The sequence below is a fragment of the Schistocerca americana genome, chromosome 11 (genome assembly GCF_021461395.2).
Source record: "Schistocerca americana isolate TAMUIC-IGC-003095 chromosome 11, iqSchAmer2.1, whole genome shotgun sequence".
Lineage (NCBI taxonomy): Eukaryota > Metazoa > Arthropoda > Insecta > Orthoptera > Acrididae > Schistocerca > Schistocerca americana.
In genome coordinates this window covers 31539552-31561637 of record NC_060129.1, presented here as the reverse complement: position 1 = coordinate 31561637, position 22086 = coordinate 31539552, and the positions used below count along the sequence as shown (strand labels likewise).

The 22086-nt window shown below is 41.0% G+C and overlaps 1 protein-coding gene across 2 annotated transcripts in view; it reads left to right on the top strand.

Moving 5' to 3' along the window:
- Positions 1–22086, top strand: part of LOC124553977 (zinc finger protein 43-like) — a 115282-nt gene that overhangs the window by 5547 nt on the left and 87649 nt on the right. The gene's annotated exons all lie outside the window — the stretch shown is intronic.

Genomic DNA, 22086 nt, shown 5'->3' with positions numbered 1-22086 from the left:
AATTTTTACAGGTTGTACATATAGACCTTACATGAAGCACTGCCAAATTACAGCTTCATAAATAGTATGGTGGGGCCACTAGCTACCTTTTCGTAAAGGCTCAATTTTTGACATTGTGACTATAGTAAATTTATCATAGTGTGCTGTCAAAGTGGCTCATACATATTGTTGTATAAAATTTTGACTGTACTTCATTGCCTTGTATCTACTGAAAGGATTAACTTACTGAAGCTGGTACTTTAGTTATCTGCAGCATGTCATAATGCTCTGCAAGTGGCATCCAAATTGCTCAAACAATAACTGAGTTATCTGAGCTCACTTTGTCTGATCAGAAAAAGTTTTTATTTTAGAGACAGACCAGTTTAACATGCTTCAACAATCAGTCTGAACGACATTGTTGTGTAGTGAAAAGTGTTCAGAAGTTGTGTGCCTTTTTAAATTATGTAAAGTGTGTTATTACTGGATAAACATTGTTTCTGGGTTAGTAAAAATTATTTCAAGGTAGTGGGTTTACTAGGTTAATTTTTTCTGACATATTCTCAAGGAAGTTTCCATTACCTATGCAGGGTGTATACGACCCGGGAGATCCGGGAAAAACTCAGGAATTTTTTAGAATTCCGGGAATTTGTCATTGTTTTTGTTTTCAGTTACATTTTTGTAATTTTGACTGGTAAGAATCGATACTCTAACAAAGGATATTACTGTATCCCACTACTGCAGAGTAATAATGCAGCAATAATCATGAAGGAGAGAAAAAACGAAAATAAAACTTAAACTGCAAAGGAAATGCGCTCTATACAACAACAAAACGCAGTGCTCATACAAGTGTCTGCCAACAGCAAAATGTGTCAAAGGCTTGAGGAAGACTATGCAAGGCTTCGTAACAACAAATTGCCTCCGATGAGCATGACATCACAACTGTTTACATTAGATTCATTTTAGCAGTTATGAGCGGGATCATGCGTATGCCCAGTTGAGTAGCAGCATCTCCCGATTCATGCGTGCACAGCAGGCCCAGATCTGGGGGTGGGGGGCGGCAAATTCATATTCTTCAGGGAGAAATCCTTGTTTCACAAAGCACCTAGCATCCAGGGCACATTAGTCTATCGATTATTCATATGACTTTGAAATGCATCCCTGTCGGTTTTTGAACATTTTTGAACACAGACTAAGTTGATTTCTGAATGAATCGTAAGTTGATCTGTGAATGCATGCATAGTGTATATGATTGTCAGGGGAATCCTTGTCGCATGTAGAAACAAACTTTCCTACAGACAAAAGGGGCTATACGAGCTGAGCGGAGTAAGGCTGAACGAATGAATGCCAACCATTGTCTGATTGTGTGGTTGATTGGGTTTGCAAATGATGAGCTTTGTTATAATTACTAGTAAAATCTATAGATTCAAACTACCGGAGTGGAAATAAACAAATAACAGGTAAAAATATTACATATAAAAATGACTCTGAGCACAATGGGACTTCATCTGAGGTCATCAGTCCCCTAGAACTTATAACTACTTAAACCTAACTAACCTAAGAACATCACACACGTCCATGCCCGAGGCAGGATTCGAACCTGCGGCCACAGTGGTAACGGGGTTTCAGACTAAAGTGCCTAGAACTGCTCATCCACTGCAGACGACGATTACATATTACCTTCTTGGTGTATCCAATAAAATGAAATTTTAACAAAGTTTTTGGCCAGATCGCTAGTGAGTTGTATTCTGTCATTAAAAAATTACCGTTTGTGCCAAAACAGTCTCGTTTATTTGGTGTGTGTTACAATTGTTGCAGTATTAGAAAGGCCTATTTTTTTTTATTTAGCAGAGTGTGACAAAATAGACATAATCAGATCGAGAAACCACACCAGTCTTGGGTCCTATTTGTATTAACAGCTTTTTCAGTAGTAGACAACGACATTTCGATTTTTCATGTAGCAAAACATTTGACGAACTTTGATGAGGTAACAGAGTCTTTCGCAGAAAGGAAAGCATGCCATGTAAAGCTGTAGCAAGATTAGAGAGAAAAAAATTCTAGGAGCTAAGGATTGAAGATATGTGAATTGTCGTGCTTGTCTCATGTGTTTACTAGTTTTATGTATCCTATATTTAATTTTATGTCACACAAAGCAGCAAGTTGTTAGCTGCTAGGGAATAAAGAGTGCAACTTTTCTGATGTTCATTTTTTTTTAAAAAAAAGGAAAAGAAAAAAAGAGGGACAGGATGTCAAATTGACCGACTGTAAGAATGAGAGACACCACAGGACATTTTAATTTCCACTGTCCTGAATATGGTTTTATGGCATCCATTGCTAAATATACACGTTTCAATTCCACAGAGCGAAATACAGTGTAGTGCGATAGGAGAATGCTGTGTGAAGAAGTGTGGCACTGCACTTTGGCACACCTACGACCAAATAACATGCCTTACATTTCCTCGAACACATATGTTTTATGCATTAGACTCTTCAGAAAGATGCATGCTACAAAACAAATATATTTTTGAAAATTCGTTTTTTTTCTAGTTTTTGACATCCTATCTCAAACGCTTGAGGGAATGGCGGGGTATTGGCCTAGTTCGTAAATATCGTAAATTCGGGGCTGATGCACAGAGCAGTCTGAGTTATAGTGGGCATGTGTGTAGTCTCCATGTGATCCGTGTATACATTTAATGATTTTGCTGTTTCCTCTTCGTTTACTGCTCTTACATCAAATGAAAACAAAACAGATTGCTGTGGTGGGAGGCCATCAAGTGAATTAAAATACATACACATAATTACGGAAGGCTAAAATGTGTTGTTAGTTGCAGATCTTATTTTATTTCCACCTTTCTGACAGTAAAGCATTTATTGCCTTGCTGAACAATGAAGCAATTTTTGTAGATTTGCTAAAGAAATTTTCTTTTATTAATCTTTTCTGCTGAGGCAGACAATATATTTGAAATGAAGTGTTTAATTCCGCACATTGTTTGCTACATCATTTCAAGTGCACGTTTTCAACTTGTAACACGTATGGCATTATGCCATAATAAAGAACCAAACATGAGATAACATAGTAATGGTATTATAAGAAAATTTACGTTCCAAAAACTACATTGAAAAGCTTAATATCAGGTCATGGCCCACTTCACTGGGAATCTGGACCTCCGAATGTGCACTTTAAATGTGCACATTTTAGTATGGGTCACGAAATTCCGATGCTCTTAGAACATCCTCTGATGTCTTGTTTGTTTTACGAGATACTGTAAGATGTTTCAATGTATTACACTTTCGAACATACGGGATCCCTATGACATCATAGCTGCGCAAGGCCGGTGGCACCTGTCATCTGGCGCTCTCTGGCAAGTGCACAAATGAGCCTATTTCTAATAGCTCACGTGAAAATATTCTGAATGGTGGTTTGAAAAGTGTTACGTTCAAGGTAAATATCCTTCTACGTAAGTTGAACTATGTGCGAGAATGTACAATGAATTTCTTAAATCACAGAGCATTTGAGTCTCATTTGAAAATCAACTCTTTGATGATGAGCCATTTAGATGAATTTCGAGCCCAGAAGACAAGACATTTACGTCGTTATTAAAAATTTGCTGGCACATTTGTGTAATATATATTACATTATAATTTGTGCGTTCGCGCTTCTTAACAGTGATGTCACTATTGGCCGACTACATCACGTATCCTCAGTTCTGAATACCCGCTGTCATCGGCTGGCGAGATCAGGTGACATGAGCTATGACTGGCTTACAAAAGCGCATTACAATCTTGATTTCCATGCTTTGGAAAGTAACATGCGGTGTTTGGTGGAATTCGAATTTAGACTTTCGTAATATGAAAATATGCAGTGTACATGTTGCTGGTCATCAAAGATCTTTCCTAAACGTGTTGTTTTCCCTGTGTTTCATTTTCTAAAGCGCCGGGAAATTCTACGACCGTATGTAACCATTCAAAAGACTGATGATATACAGTTCCGAGAGAAAATACATTGTCAGTTAATAGGGAAAAAGTATATTCGCACTCCTGGGAGGAAGTGTATTTTTAACCGGGAAATCCAGGAATTTTTTTTTCATGTCTGCAAATACACCCTGCTAGGATTGTTTAATATTTTTCAGTTGCAAATATACACCAATTCTACTTTATCTAATATTGAAACAAACGGCAATTGGAAGCATAAATTTAATTGTAGTGTAATGGATACCAATGAGGTTTCAGTACTGTGTGTAATTGGTCCTACATATAATTCTGCAGGTCAGCTGAAAACATACACACATCGAGGCTTCATTCCAATCAAAGAATTTTCAGTAGAGTAATAGGAATTCATGACTTCCTATAGAGATATTGTTGTAATCGTTTTGGTGCAAAGAACCATTCTGTTAAAAAGGGTTTACGGATTGTCAATGTGGGAATGGCAAAACAATTGCAAGCTGTAAGAGTAATGTCAAACCTGGTCGGAAGATCTGTCCAACTTGCAGAAACAATTTTTAGCAAAGAAAGCAGAGAAATCACAGTGAACTTCAAACCAGTCAGAAGATGGAGCATGTCCAGAAGTATCAGTCAATTCAATTCTAACTGCTTTTTGGGTCTCCCCTCTAAAATATCGGAGAATATCCAAAAGGGATGTGAAAGGTTACGCAAAACGAAAAAAAAGCGAAGCTCAACAGGCAATTGCGAATAACATTGCTGCTGCTGGAGGATTAGCCCCAAAAGATCTTCAAACACATAGTACAAGCAAGACATGTCCTGATTGTGAAGATTATAAGCAGCTGATTACGGAATTGAAAGAGAAGTTGCAATTGTCAAGGCAGCCTGAAAAATTGCAGATACTGACACTAGTACCACAAAGCTGGACTATGAAAGAGACAATGCAAGAATTCAGTGTTTCAGAGAGGATGGTAAAAGCAGCTAGGAAGTTACAGGCAGAAAATAGTGTACTAACTCTGCCAAAGAACAAGTGTGGCAAGATGATTTCAGATGCCATAAAAGAGAGAGTGGTAACATTTTTTCAGAATGAAGAATTTAGTCGAATTTTTCCAGGTAAAAAGACTACGTATCAATTAGAATAGAAGGAAAGATAGTTTTGATGCAAAAATACCTACTTCTGAATAATTTGTAAGAAATATTTGTTGCATATCAACTTCAGCATAGGCCTGAAATTGGATTTGGCAAATTCTGTGAATTGAGGCTAAAATCGTGCATCGCTGTGGGTGCTGCAGGAACCCACTCAGTTTCTGGTTGCACTTTACACCAAACTGTGAAACTGATGCTTGCAAGCACTCTAATTAAATAAGATTATAAGATTCTGACTGCTAAAACTGTGTGATTTGTAATCCAGACTGCATGCTTCTTCCCCGTGAAATCTGTCCGGGAGAAGAACTACTTGAACAGTTTCTAGAAAGTAGCTTTGAAGACAGTGATCCAGATGATACCATTGAGTTCAAACAGTGGGTGCACACTGATAGATACATTAGAAACAAAGCAGATGACCACTAAGGATTTTATTGAAGATCTGATTTCAAAAAGTTGACAAACTTTCCACTAATATGTTGCAAAGCACCAGAGCAAGCACCTAAAATGCATAAAAGAAAACTGTGAGTCAACTGAAATGATCACATTAATGGACTTTGCTGAAAATTATTTCTTCATTGTCCAGGATGCAGTTCAAGGTTTTCACTGGAATAACAGCCAAGCAACTTTACACCCATTTGTTGTGTACTTCAGAAATAACTTGGACATCGGCAGCATCAGCTACTGTATAATAAGCGACAGCCTGAAACATAATGCAATTGCTGTAAATGCTTGTATAGTGAAATTAATAGAAGATCTAAAGTGTCTCCTTGGAAAAATGACACGCATTTACTACTTCAGTGATGGATCAGCAGTGCAGCACAAAAACTTCTAAAATTTTCTGAATCTCTGCCGCCATCAGAATGACTTTGGAATCTCAGCTGAATGGAACATTCCTGCTACAAGCCACGGAAAATCTCCATGTGATAGAATGGAGGAACTGTAAAGTGCGTGGCAGCAAGAGCAAGCCTTCAGAGACCAACTGAGGGCCAGATTTTGACACCAACTGACTTGTTTAAATACTGTACAAAGAATATCAGAGGAATCCAATTCAATTTTGTTTCAAAGAACAAATTGAAACATTAAAAACTGAGCAGGAAGCAAGGTTAAAAAATGGCTGCACAGTATCAGGAACAAGAGACAATCGCCATTTCGTGCCATTAAATGAAAAGCAAGTTTGTATTAGAAGAGTATTCAATGATACAAACTTTTTTGTGGCAAATGTTGACCAAAGTGTTTCATTCAGAAATACTAAAGCCTTACAACTGGACCAATACATTGCCTGTATATATGATGGAAAATGGTGGATTGGTAATGTGTCCAAAGTTTCAGAAGAAGGAAAATGTTTGTCATTTTCATGCACCCCAATGGACCTGCACATTCATTCTATTGGCCAGCTAGGCAGGATGCTTGCTGGACTCCAAAGCAACACATTATTTCTGTCATTCCAGCTCCATCAGCAACAAGAATGGGCTGACATTATAGCTTGTTAGAATCAACAGTAATTTCTATTAGTAACAAATTTCAGCAAATGAATTAATAAGAACTGAAATATTTGGCTTCAGAACCATAAAGAGTACGACTGGTACATGTATTTTTTAATGTAATATAAATGTGAGTTTATTTGATACAACATGATTTATGGAACACTTTGATAGCACACTATGATGAATTTACCATAGTTCGACCTTTTGTACTAAAATGAAGCTATTGTACCCAAAAAGTTGAACAGGATCACGAAGTTTAAGCACAACAGGTCTCTTGGATCCTGAACAGTGGTAAAACAAAGTTGATCATTGATTCATTTCAGCCGCAATGAGAAAAACGAGCCTTTACGAAAAGGTGGCTGGTAGCCCCACCATACTGTTTATGAAGCTGTAATTTGGCAGTGCTTCATGTAAGGTCTGTATGTACATCCTGTAAAAATTTAATAAAATTGGAGATGGCCAAGTGGGGAACTTGCCTAAATTTAGGTCACTTGACATGAAATGACCCAATAATAAATTTAAATTTCAGACAAATACCACATGAAAACAGAAATTGTTATACAGCCCCTGTATCTGCAGAATGAATTTATATGTTGGCAGTGAAGTTTTCAGGAAGCAATGGTATTACACATGAAATATTGACAGGTTTGTTCATAACCCCTTTCTGTGTTTGCTGCACATTGTCACACATTTTCTGTGAAACTGCCAGAATGTTACAGTTACTGATGTAAATAATCTTACATACACACGTCACTTGAAATCTGATGCAGTGCAGCTATTTGTAGGGTATTCAGCTATCAGCAGGAAAACAAATTCACTTGGTGCCACTAGTAATTTTATTGTGCCTACCAGAATTGAGGGTCGTGACACAATCGCGCAAACTACTTGTGTACTGTCTGTGCTGAACAAGTCTGCTTCAACACCCATCTTGGGTGTAACTGCAGAAGTACTGTGATAGCATTAATGCAGCATTTGCATTTGAATATATGTGAGTGCTTCATTATAGTTCTTAGGAACTATGTGATCAACTTGCAATTCATTTGTCAAGGAGTATCACAACAGTAATCCTAAACCATCACTGTGAGGAAACGATAGGAAAGTAAATATACTAAATTTTATTAAATACAGTAAAAGAGTGGTTAGACCCAGCATAGTTAAAGCCTTGGCTTTCATCCCTGACACAATGATGGTTTGGCATACAGACTGATATGTATGCACAACACACATCATGTAAATGAAAAGCAATTTGAAGTGTCATTGACCTTGGACCTGAACGCGAGACTGATACATAGTGGAGCTCAAGGCCTAGTCTAGGTTGAACGGTGGCAGTGTGGCTGTGAGCTGACAAAACCTTGCTATGTGAAAGCCAAGTAAAGGATGTGGTAACAAATTGACCAGTAGCACAGCCTAATGTCTACCAAAAAATCCAAATTGTGCCCAGAATGTAACTTTTAACTACGAGAAGTCTTCTATTATGTTGTGTGGTGTGTTAGTGGGACTGAACTTCCCTATGACCTTAACAGATGCATGTAGACATTGTTAGTTGAAAGCCACCTTCTTGGTCAAATTAATAAAGCTTAGTTTTTAAATGCTGTATATTTTGGGCATGAGCACATGCTGGAAAGTAATGGTACACAATTTTTATTTGAAAATTATTGAAGCATTTTAATTAATACAAACTTTATTAATATTTTACATCTTTATTCATAGTGTTTAAATATTTATTTCAAACATAGTCACCATGTCACTGAACACCTTTCTCCCAATGAGACACCAGGTTGTTGGTGTCATCACTGTAGAATGTTTGACTTTGTTGGCAGACCCACAGCCTCATCTCTGCTCACATCAATTCACCACTATCAAAGTGAAGTTCAAAAAAATGGCTCTGAGCACTATGTGACTTAACATCTGAGGTCATCAGTGCCCTAGAACTTAGAGCTACTTAAACCTAACTAACCTAAGGACATCAGACACATCCATGCCCGAGGCAGGATTCGAACCTGGGACCATAGCGGCTGCACAGTTCCAGACTGAAGTGCCTAGAACCGCTTGGCCACACTGGCCGGCAAAGTGAAGTTCTTGAAGGTGTTCTTTAGGTTTTGCAAATAGTTGAAAATTAACTTGATCAAACTGGAACACTATGAAGTATAAACAATAACAACAAATCAAAGGTGTCAGACTGTTGCAGGTGGAAAACAAAGTTGTGTATGGTCTATCATTGTCATGCTGAAGGAGAGGGTACTCCACATGTGGATGAACTATTTGAATTTGTGTTCTGTTTTCTGAGTGTTTTCTGACATGCTGACACGGTTAACTAACACACACACATTACACACTGCAGTTCAGAACTCTTCAGCAGGAGGGTGCTGCATTTTGTGTCAGCAAAGTCGTAACATCAACAGAGTAATGTGCATGACAACTGATATGAAGAACAGAATCAAAGTTTAGGAGGCATTATTTTCTGGTACACTCTTGTAGTAATTTGATGCATTTGAAAATTGCCTTGAATGTTGCTGAATGGTTCCCTTGGCATGGCGTAGCATCCATTTGGAAGTCATAATACTATATCCATAACATCAGCCAAAACATTATGACCACTGATCTGCTATCAATATAAACTTAACCAGGCAATAGCACCTCACATTGTCTTCTAGTCTCACACACACACACGGTGCATGGAGTATGAGTGAGCATGCTGTCTGGGTGTAAAATAGGGAATGCACACAATCTATCTGAGTTTGACTGAGAGCAGATTTCGATGGCCTGAAGGCTTGGGATGAGCATTTTGGAAGCTGCACAGCTTGTTGGGTGTTTGAGGAGTGCTGTGGCAGTTGTCTTCAACACATGACAAAACACAGGTGAAATGATGTCCAGACATTATGGGGGTTGGGCAAGTACTGCTCATGACAGGTGGTACACATCATAGGCTAGGCAGACTGGTAAAACAAGACAGGCAGTAAACTGTGGCATAACTAACATCAGGCATTAATGCTAGGCAGAGTAAAAGTGTGTCTGCATGCACAATGCTCCAAACACTCCTAATGACGAGTCTGTGCAGCTGATGACCCATGAATGTGCCAGTGTTAATGTCATGACATCGACAACTACAACTGAAATAGGCATGTATCTGTTGGTGTTGGTTGTTGGCACGTTGGGCGAGCACTGCATAGTCTGATGATGAATCCTAATACATTCATCATGCCCTTGGGAGGATGCATTTCTTGTTGTGATCTTCAGTCCTGAGACTGAATTGATGCAGCTCTCCATGCTACTCTATCCTGTTCAAGCTGCTCCATCTCTGAATAACTACTGCAACCCACATCCTCCTGAATCTGTTTACTGTAATCATGCCTTGGTCTCCCTCTATAACTTTTACCCTCAGCCCTTCCCTCCAGTACTAAATCGATGATCCCTTGTGACTCAGAATATGTCCTACCAACCGATCCCTTCTTCTAGTCAAGTTGCTCGAGTATCGTGTCGTTTTTGAAACCCAGAATCTACTTTGTAGGAATCAACATGGATTCCAGAAATAGCGAACGTGTGAGACCCAACTCGCTTTATGTGTTCCTGAGACCCAGAAAATATTAGATGCAGGCTCCCAGGTCGATGCTATTTTCCTTGACTTCCGGAAGGCGTTCGATACAGTCCGCACTGTCGCCTGTTAAACAAAGTAAGAGCCTACGAAATATCAGACCAGCTGTGTGACTGGATTGAAGAGATTTTAGCAAACAGAACACAGCATGTTGTTATCAATGGAGAGACGTCTACAGACGTTAAAGTAACCTCTGGTGTGCCACAGGGGAGTGTTATGGGACCATTGCTATTCACAATATATATAAATGACGTAGTAGATAGTGTCGGAAGTTCCATGCGGCTTTTCGCGGATGATGCTGTAGTATACAGAGAAGTTGCAGCATTAGAAAATTGTAGCGAAATGCAGGAAGATCTGCAGCGGATACACACTTGGTGCAGGGAGTGGCAACTGACCCTTAACATTGACAAATGTAATGTATTGCGAATACATAGAAAGAAGGTTCCTTTATTGTATGATTATATGATAGCGGAACAAACACTGGTAGCAGTTACTTCTGTAAAATATCTGGGAGTATGGGTGCGGAACGATTTGAAGTGGAATGATCATATAAAATTAATTGTTGGTAAGGCGGGTACCAGGTTGAGATTCATTGGGAGAGTCCTTAGAAAATGTAGTCCATCAACAAAGAAGGTGGCTTACAAAACACTCGTTCGACCTATAATTGAGTATTGCTCATCAGTGTGGGATCCGCACCAGATCGGGTTGACGGAGGAGATAGAGAAGATCCAAAGAAGAGCGGCGCGTTTCGTCACAGGGTTACTTGATAACTGTGATAGCATTATGGAGATGCTTAGCAAACTCAAGTGGCAGACTGCAAGAGAGGCGCTCTGCATCGCGGTGTAGCTTGCTTGCCAGGTTTCGAGAGGGTGAGTTTCTGGATGAGGTATCGAATTTATTGCTTCCCCCTACTTATACCTCCCGAGGAGATCACAAATGTAAAATTAGAGAGATTCGAACGCGCACGGAGGCTTTCAGTCAGTCGTTCTTTCCGCGAACCATACGCGACTGGAACAGAAAAGGGAGGTAATGTCAGTGACACGTAAAGTGCCCTCCGCCACACACCATTGGGTGGCTTGCGGAGTGCAGATGTAGAAATACCTCTTCTCCCCAATTCTATTCAATATCGCCTCATTAGTTACGTGATACACTCATAATCTTCAGCATTCTTTTATAGCAACATGTTTCAAAAGCTTCTGTTCTCTTCTTGTCTAAACTACTTATCACCCACGTTTCACTTCCATAGATGGATACAGTTCATACCAGTACATTCAGAAAAGACTTCCTGACACTTAAATGTATACTTTAACAAATTTCTCTTATTCAGAAATGCTTTCCTTGCCATTGCCAGTCTACATTTTATATCCTCTCTACTTCAACCATCAGCTATTTTGCTACCCATATAGCAAAACTCATCTACTACCTTAAGTGTCTTATTTCCTAATTTCATCATCATATCCTGATTTAAGTAGACTACATTTCATTACCCTTGTTTTGCTTTTGTTGATGCTCATTTTATATCCCCCTTTGAAGGCACTGTCCATTCTGTTCAACTGCACTTCCAGGTCCTCTGCTGTCTCTGACAGAATTACAATGTTGTCGGCAAACCTCGGAGTTTTTATTTCTTCTCCCTGGATTTTGATGCATACTGAAAATTCTTCTTTTGTTTCATTTATTGCTTGCTCAACATACAGAGTGAAAAACACTGGGGATGGGTTAAAACCCTGTCTCACTTCGTTCCCAACCACTGCTTCCCTTTCATGCTCCTTGACTTTCATAACTGCCATCTGGTTTCTGTACAAATTGTAAATAGCCTTTCGCTCACTGTATTTTACCCCTGCCACCTTAAGAATTTGAAAGTGTTCCAGTCAACATTGTCGAAAGGTTTCTCTAAGTCTAGAAATGCTGGAAATGTAGGTTTGCCTTTCCTTAATCTGTCTTCTGAGATAAGTCGTAGGGTCAGTATTGCCTCATGTGTTGCAACATTTCTATGGAATCCAAACTAATCTTCCCTGATGTTGGCATCTACCAGCTTTTCCATTCGTCTGTAAATAATTCATGTTAGTATTTTGCAGCTGTGCCACAGGTGTGACACCCAATCACTGACCATTTTCGAAGTCAATGAGTTCTGCAGAGCACCCAATTGTGCTCTCTCATGTTGTCTAATGGCTACTGAGATCGCTGATATGGAGTGCCTGGCAGTATGTGGCAGCACAATGCACCTAGTATGAAAAAGTATGTTTCTGGCAGTGTCCAGATACTTTTGAGCACATACTGTATGATGAAGTTATGCCCTGTCCAAAATTCTACCAGATGGCTTCCTCTTTCATTTCATATCGATTCCGTATTCACCCACTAATTTTCCTTCTCTGTGAACCGTGAATTTACTTTCAGAACTTTTTCTTAAAAATTTACTTTATTTACTAGCGATTCATCAAGAACATTAACACATTTGATCACACTATGTGAGCGTGGAACTAGTTGCCAGGGAGTAACTGATGAAATCAAAATGAAATTGCTTTTAACAAATGAGAATTTTATTCCTAAAAGCCTTTGTTTTAAGAAACGGATTTAAAATTATAAGCAGAAAGCACCCTCTAAATATCAAGTTAAAATTTATTCAGAGGCAGAAAGAAACAAATTTTTGAGTGTATGATCTTTCGGGCTGAGAGCCTTGCCGCCCCCTTTTGACATGGCCATAGTCATGGCCGCTAACAACCACCTCTGAAAGACTACACAGGTGCAAATCTGCAACACACCAGATTACTTTAAAGTAAAAGTTTTAACAATTCACACAAGCACACAAAGTATGCACCCCATAGATAGATGTAAATTAAAAGATTAACTTGCCACCGAAGGTGCAACTTGATTTTAATTTCCAAGAAAAGTCTTATGGTGGAAGGGTGGCAACTTTATATACAAAAATGACCACTTAGATAAAAGCCCATGAAATGCAATCTTTCATAAAATTATACAAGGTTTTCCAAACACATTCTACAGTCCACATATACAACCTCTGAAGATGATAGGCAAGATAAAAACATATTTCTGTAATTAGACCATTACACTTCAAGCAATAAATTCGTTAACACACCGAATCCGACAAACATGACAGAGGCAGCTATTAATGTACGGCAGACTGATAAGGTGATTACCAAACAACCTGAACTGCAGGTTGCTCTAACTCACCCCTAATCCACGAGGGAAAAACGGACCACCCAATTCATAAATAACCACCTTCCCACGGGTGGGCAAACAGAGAAGAATAGTGGGACGACCCCAAAACAAAGCGCCTCGTGACCTCGCCAAGGAAACAAGTAGAATTTAACAAGTAAATAAAACAATATATCATGAATCACTTAACTTCTAATAAACTGCGATTTCTAGCTAAGACCTGGTGCAGCACCTCCAAAACACTCTCCCGAACCGTCTGCTGCCAGCCACTTCAACAGACGCAGGAAGGTGCGACAATCTCCCGTCTCACGGCGTCGCAGCTTGCACTGCCGAGACCGGTGTCGTAGGTTGACTCCTGTTGCTCTCGTGTCGGCCGCAATGCCATTACCCCTCGCTATACAGTGCGGCCCACTGGACTCAGGTGACGACCTCGTGCTGACACTCAAGGCGGACAAGCCATCTTGTGTCTCAGTGCGCGACCGACCAACAATTGATCCATCCACCAATGACCATTGCCTAAGCAACTCGAGCAGACTGATGGTCTAAAGTGCAGCCTCAGATGCAGGAACTAAGCCCGCGACGGGGCGACCACTCATTGAGTTCTCTCACTGCACCACAAATTCGGATGAGAGACAGACTAGCAGGCTGGGGACGAGAGACTAACCCCAGGCTGACTCCAGACACACCCAGACTGACCCCAACTGGCCAACTGGTGAGCTCATAGCGCCCCTTACATGCACACGAACAGGCAACCTTTCCCCTTTCCCACCAGAGGGAGACACCAAAGCTGCGACTGCCACAGTTGCGCCACCGCCAGAAACGGAGGGTGACGCCATTCCCCTGTCTGCCTTTGCCATTCCCCTGTCTGCCTTTGCCTGTCCCCTGTCTGCCTTTGCCTGTCCCCTGTCTGCCTTTGCCTGTCCCCTGTCTGCCTTTGCCTGTCCCCTGTCTGCCTTTGCCTGTCCCCTGTCTGCCTTTGCCTGTCCCCTGTCTGCCTTTGCCTGTCCCCTGTCTGCCTTTGCCTGTCCCCTGTCTGCCTTTGCCTGTCCCCTGTCTGCCTTTGCCTGTCCCCTGTCTGCCTTTGCCTGTCCCCTGTCTGCCTTTGCCTGTCCCCTGTCTGCCTTTGCCTGTCCCCTGTCTGCCTTTGCCTGTCCCCTGTCTGCCTTTGCCTGTCCCCTGTCTGCCTTTGCCTGTCCCCTGTCTGCCTTTGCCTGTCCCCTGTCTGCCTTTGCCTGTCCCCTGTCTGCCTTTGCCTGTCCCCTGTCTGCCTTTGCCTGTCCCCTGTCTGCCTTTGCCTGTCCCCTGTCTGCCTTTGCCTGTCCCCTGTCTCCCCCCCCCCCCCTGTCTGCCACGGCTTCTGCCTCGGCCTTCACCCCCCCTCTGTCTCGCCCCCCTCTTGGCCTTGGCCTTCATCCTCCTCCCCTGCCCCCATCCTCTTTGTTCTCCTACTATCGAATTCCACTCCTCCATGACTATTAATTTTTCGTCTTCCTTCACTATCTGAATAATTTCTTGTATCTCATCATACATTTTTTCAATCTCTTCGTCTCGGGAGCTAGTTGGCATATAAACTTGTACTACTGTGGTAGGCAAGGGCTTCGTGTTTCTCTCAGCTACAACAGTGTGTTCAGTAAGCTGTTCATAGTAGCTTATCTGCGCTCATATATTTTATTCATTCTTAAACCTACTCATGCATTTCCCCCTTTTTGATATTGTATTGGCCACCCGGTGTCGCCGTGCAGTTCTAGGCACTTCAGTCTGGAACCGCGTGACCACTTTGGTCGCAGGTTCTAATCCTGCCTTGGGCATGGATGTGTGTGATGTCCGTAGGTTAGTTAGGTTTAAGTAGTTCTGAGTTCTAGGGGACTGATTTCTAGGGGACTGATGACCAAAGATGTTAAGTCCCATAGTGCTCAGAGCCATTTGAACCATTTTTTTATTTTGTTTTTATATTTCTATGTTCATCGGACCAGATGTCTTGGTCCTCATACCATCAAACTTCTCTAATTCCCAATATATCTAGTTTTAACCTATCCATTTCCGTTTATAAATTTTCGAACATACCTGCCCCATTAAGCGATCTGCCATTCCATGTTCCCCTCTGTAGAACGCCAGTTTTCTTCCTCCAGATAACGATGCTCTGAGTTACTCCTGCCCGGAGATCTGAATGGCGGCCTATTTTAATTCCTGAATATTTAATCCGTGCAGTAAAGTTGTATCCCCTCGGGAAATATTATGGCTATAGTTTCTCATTGCTAACAGCACAGGAAGACTGTTTTGGTTAATGTTACAAGACCAGATCAGTCGTTCATCCCAACTGTTGCCCCTGCAACTATTGAACTATTGAAATGACTGCTGCCCCTCTTCAGGGACCACACATTTGTCTGGCCCCTCAACAGATACCCTACGCTGGGGCTGCACCTACAGAACAGCTATCTATATCACTGAGGCATGCAAGCCTCGCTACCAGTGGCAAGGTCCACCCTTCATGACTATCATATTTCCCACTGGCAGTGGCATTTTTCATCAAAATAATGCACCATTTCACAAGGCCATGAGTGTGATAGAATGGTTTGAGGAACATAGTGGTGAGTTCCAATTGATGTGATGGCGAACCTGGTCAAACACATCTGGGATGTAATTTAAAATGTCAGAAATCATCCCCCCTTTTAGAATTTATGGGAGTGAGATGACTTGAGTGTGCAGTGATCTACCAAGGGCTCATTGCTTCCATGCCACAATGTCTCCCTGCTGTTATCTGTGCCAGAGGTGGACGTACCAGACTTTAGATGAGTGATGATAATTTTGGGGCTGATCAGACTATGGCAGTTAACATTATTGAAAGAAGATTGTTTTATTGTGGTGATGGTGATAATGATAGTGGCACATTAAGTTTGGCCAAACAGCACATGCTGCCCACAAGCGCTGCATGGCTCACCCTCTAGTCCAGCTTCAAGACACCGACTGCCCTTGAGATGCACTGCTGTTGCTCTACATCCATTTTGGCTCCACAACATCCACTGGTGCCAGGAACTCTGAGCTGTGGCATGTGACATTTGCCAGGCACATGGGGCTGGAATTCAAAGAGGGATCCCACAAAATCAAAATCCCCCTTCCCCACCATTGAGGAGCCCTCTACATATGACTCTCCTTGACATGGGTAATGTGCATGCATGAGGCTTTATGCGTGCATAAATTCAGAAGCAGGAGGTTTGTCAGGCTCACCACCCTGACAGTCTCACAGGGTCCCAAGAACTGAGGAGCTAGTTTGCTAGCGAACTCTAACTCCCCTTTTTGAACAATGGGGGTTTTGGGCTAACAATCTGTCCCCAGCCTTTGCAATGAACTATTTAGCCCCTGATTGCAGCAGATAGCTAGCCTGTGATGGGCAATTTTGGTATTATGCCTAGCCTGGCTCTAGTTGTGCTGTGTTACTGCTAGGGTGACTTGTTCTGGAAGCAAACCATTGATTGAGATCTGGTTGACAAGAGGAGAATTGACTGGATGAGCTAGCATAAGGGATACTGGAGCAGCATCCAGAGTTTTAAAGACAAAATTGAGCCATGGTACTGACATGTCCCACTTCGTCTGAGCCTTGTTGTGAAAGATAAGCACAGCCTTCAACTTGCAGTTCACCTGGTCAGCAAAGTATGATGGTAATAAGGATTTGTGGTCACATCCTTAATTCCATTGTCAAAGCAGAACCACACGAATAGCTGGGAAACAAAAGCTAATAAGCATTCTGGGTGGCCTGTAAACAGAAAGAATTCATTACAAATGCTGGATAGCTACCAGGATGGTCAGTTCTCTGCTTGGAACCAGTCAAAAAGCGAGAAAAGTCATCCATGATAACTAATAGGTGCCTAATACCCACAAATACGAGAAAACAGACCTGTATAATCAATAAAAAATTTATGCATCAGACATTTCTGATGGGTAGACTCCAAAAGCCCTTCACATAGTTCGTGTTGGGATCACCTCACTTACAGCTCTCACATTCCCCCACCAACGTCTGAACATCATTATACAGGGAGGACCAGGTGTTGTGTTGTCTTATCTTGACAACAGTATTATAAATGCCCAGATGACTGCCTAAGAAGGTGTTAAGGAAATAATGAGCCAAAACCTAGTTAAGAGGTTGTCAGTCTCTAAACAAAAATCTTGGTATTTAAAATAAAATCTGAATTTCTCAAGGACAAACAGAACCAAGGCTTCCCATTCATACATACAATATTTCATCTCCTCGGGTGAAAGTTTCCAAGGTCCATAGGCTACAGGTCATCAACCCACACCACCTCCCCTCCCATTCTGTTCCTGCAGGGGGGCAGCTTCCACTTTCTACCCTAGAAGAAGTAGGTGCCCATTTGCAAGAACAGGAGCTCAAAATTGGGTATGCCTAATACTAGTGGGCTACAAAGCGCCACTTTAATGGTTTCAGAAGATTCTGGATGACTTTCATCCCATTTCAAATTTCTTAAATCATTAAGGCATCACAGTAATTTAGTAAAATTGGGCACAAACTTTCGAAAAAAATTTGTCATGCCTATCAACTGTGCCACACTGTTATTATTTCTAGGAGCTGGAAATTTTCGCAAGTCACCAGTATGCTCCTGGACAATTCTAATGCAATCGGTGGAACTAAGATGTCCCAAGAATGAAACCTATGTGCCATTGTCATTTTAGATGGTTTCACAGTAAGTCCCACCTCCCTCTGGTAAACCAGGACTGCCTCAAGATGTTGCAGGTGTTCAAACAGAACAGTAAATAACCATGCCGTCTAGGTGTTTATAGACACACTTGAATGGGAAATCACCGATAGCATAACCTAGAAGGCAAGACATAATGGCAACTCCTATTGACATACCAAAGGGCACCCTGTTAAAATCGTAGAGGGTTCAGCCTGTACCGAAGGCAGTAATATGCTTGGAATCCTCTGTTAACATGATCTAATAATATGAGAGGTTGAGATCCAGGACAGTAAAATACTGATCCCGACTGAACCAAGTAAAAGAAATATGCAGATTGGGAAGTGGCACAGATTCCAAAACTCCCTTCTCATTAACCATATGATAACCCACAACTGGATGAAACACCCCACTGCTGCTCATAGATACTGAAAATATGGGAGAAGCATAGGCTGAGATTGAGGGCCTGATGACCCCATCGAACAATGTATTATTAATCAAAGCACATATAAATTTTGTCTTTGATGGAGAAAGCCTCTAAAGATCCTGCCTCTCTGGAATGTCATTTGTAAGGCGAATTGTGCACAGGAAATTATTGGTGACGTCAAATCTGTTAGTTAACTACCTGCGGTAAACAATCAAGAACTTCCAGTACCAACTTAACCGCTACTGGACCAAGGTGACTGAGCTGAAATGGCGAATATTGTGGTAACACACTATGAACTCTTGTGGCAACCTGACAGGAGCACAACTGGAATTTTTCAGCTGGGTTAAATTTAAAATAAACAAACCTGCGTTGACAAACTAACACAAACCCACTACCACTTACAAAACACACCCCAAAATTAAGTTTACTGAAAAATTTTTCATTACTATCCACTTCATAGGCCAAGAAAATTTTCCAGTACTCAGTTTTGCCAATCAGAGGCAACATCTGCCCAGTGAGAGCTTGACATTGGGAGGATGGATGCAAATGAGGCAGTTCACAGGTATTGTGGAACTCCAAATACCACAGATTATCTAAATGAGAAACTGAACTACCAGAGCTGAGGAGTGTGTACACTGGTTCCTGGATAAGTTATACCCAAAGGTAAGGCAGGCATTCCCCTACCTTGGACTTGGCACAGAGACAGCACTTTGGCAGTAGAACACTACCATGCCTCTTCCATTCCTTGTGATGCCAGCTGTTTGACTCTCCTTCCATGGAACCAGACATTGCTATACAAAATGCCCCTCTTTGTTACACTGGAAACAAATCCTACGCTTGTTCCATATGGGTGGTCCCCTTTTAAATTGCCCAGAATCTTGATTCCCATCCTGATAATGACACTTAAACCCCATCACTGCTGGTCTGCAAAATTCAAGCTTCATAGCAGACACCAAATCCTGTAAGTCAGTAAAAGATGTGCATTTATTAGTGAAGGTAATCCATGAACGGTCCTGTGGCTGCATTTTTTCTAATATAATATTGAGTATTTGTATCTCTGTGACTTGCAATTCCAAGAATGAAATGACCATATGCATTCATCTGTGTACCTATTGAAAGGTTCATGAGGAAACTGCACTAGCCAAAATGTTCATGCTTGAGCAGCCTCTAAATATGAGGTGAAATGTCAGCCCAGTAATTGATTCCCACAACTCCCTCAATGTTGCACTTCCATGTAAAATTGAACTGAAAACATGACTTAACACAGGGGGTACAATGCCTGATGAACAACATTATTGGAGATGGCCAAAGTGTCAGCATCAAACATAAATTTGGTGATCCACTGGATGGACTTCACCTGTCTTTAAATTCTAAATTGAAAGTTCCATTATAGCTAGATGGAGTAACATATTTGGTAAGGTAATTTCCCAAATGAATTCACTTCTCTTCCTTAAAGGTGTCTGTAGCATTACTACTACTTACAGCAGTTATCTGTTGGTGGGAGAATCTTGTTCTCCACCTATTGCTCGTAATTTGTCTAAATCAAGGTGGCTGACCCCACTTAGCAAATCATGCACCTGCCCCTTTAACTCCAGATCTAATGTAACTTGCTCAGGATAGAGATTACATAGTGGAATACCACACAAGTGATTGTCCCATTGGCTCTATTGTGTCTGGATTGTATGTATTTGCTTATGGTGGGGCTGACTACTTTCTAAACACTCTACATTCTGACACAAGGTTGTCATGGTCGGAGCTCAGTCAGCTAGTGCAACATATCTCTCCGGTGCAGTTGGTACTAATCACCAAGGGGTTGTCCACACCGGCATGCAGACGAGCCACAAGTTCTGCCACACTGCCCTTACTACATGGAAGCTGACATACTTTTAATTCATAGATAAACTGTTGCTTCTTCAATAACGACAAATTGAGACAGTCATGGGGTCCCGTGTTCAGCAGTGGATACCTACAAATGCACACCTCATGGTGAAAGACAGTATGAGGATAACCTCCCCCTTTAGTTCCAGGAAAATAACCATCCTCCATTACCAACCAAACATCCAGCAGGAAAAAGGGAAATTAAGTGGAACGACTGGATGGATTGGAGTTCACATGCATCTCCATTGTTTATTAAAATGTTTTTATTTAAGAAAAATAACTAAAATCAGATACATTAGCAGGATTACAAACAACACTCTGAAGTTTCAAATTTAAGACATTACACACCTTAGTTTAGTGACAATTTAAATAAGGCAATAGTTAAAGACAAAAGCTGTGTCTGACACCAGTTCTTAGATTTGAGATTCAAAATTTCCATCTTCACAAACCGCAACTCAGAAAATGCTTCAACAAATGGACAGATAATTATTTGGAAACAGATGGCTCTTTAAGACAACACAGGAGCATAACTCATCTCAAAGGTTAAAACTGAATAGCTATACTGGAAGACAGAGCAATTTATAGCTGCCTCGGGACCACTGGAAAAAGGAAATTCTTAAAATACACCTCAAAGTGCATCTAGATAATTTAATAAAGTAAACAGGTGCACTGATTTCTGGAGCTGCCTTCAGCAGACAGGACAAGTTGCTTTAAATCTTGCCCCCAAATGAGCAGTTAACTCATTAACTGAAATTAGTGTGCACAGATTGATATAACTGGCTTCAGACACAGTGAAAATTCTATTAAGGTGTACCGTAGAAGATGCGTAAGTGATTCAGTAAGTGTATGTGCATGCATAGGAGCTCAAGAATGCCCTTTAAAAAGGAAAACCAGTAATTAGTACGCAGAACCAACATTTAGCAGTAAATAAATAAAAAGGTGAGGAAAGGTCACCCCCATGACAACTTTAAAATAACAAACAGTTGGACAATTAAATCTATAAAGCAGTAACTAGCCCTGAGATGGAATAAATTTCTTTCACTCTCCTGCTCACAAATGGCCAGTGAACAAACACACAAAAAGTGTTCCGAGCTCAGTAAGACTTAGTTTCACACACTTTTTCTTGTTCCAGCCTGTGAGCCTCAAATGTGCCAACAGGCTATATTTTCACAAGTCTGGATGACATCCAAATATGACATGATTCCCATAGAGCTGATCAGCATGTGGCCATTCTAACAGTGCTCAGCAGTATGTACAAGAAGAGCACTCATCCCATCAAACCCCCAAACATGAAAATGTACAAAATTTTAGTACACATTTCAAATAGTAATTTACATAACTTGAGTGAAAGCAGTCCATCGGTAGCTGGCAGTGGTGCATTCCATGAGGCTGATGTACAAAGGCAGTGTTAACAGCCACAGTATGATGAGCAGGCCCTAAGAGTCCAGGTCCTAAACAGTCAGTGTGTCACAACAGTAGAAAACTGGAGCAGACTAAGGGAGCATCTAAATTCCACTGTCATTCTCACTTAATACAACCACATGACCACAGTAGTTGCACAGATCAATGGACTTGTCATATGATTCTCATCAAAAACTTAGTCTAAGGCTAAACATGGTCACACTTAAAATGGTGTTCAGGATTACCAAATCATAGAATCCACTGCTGAACATGAGGAATTGAATAGCAATAAGAAACTTGTCTGGTTGTGGGACATTACCCTAACCCCTTCCAAGGCAATGCCACAAAGTATTAAGTCGTGCAACACAATCTAAATCAAGCAGT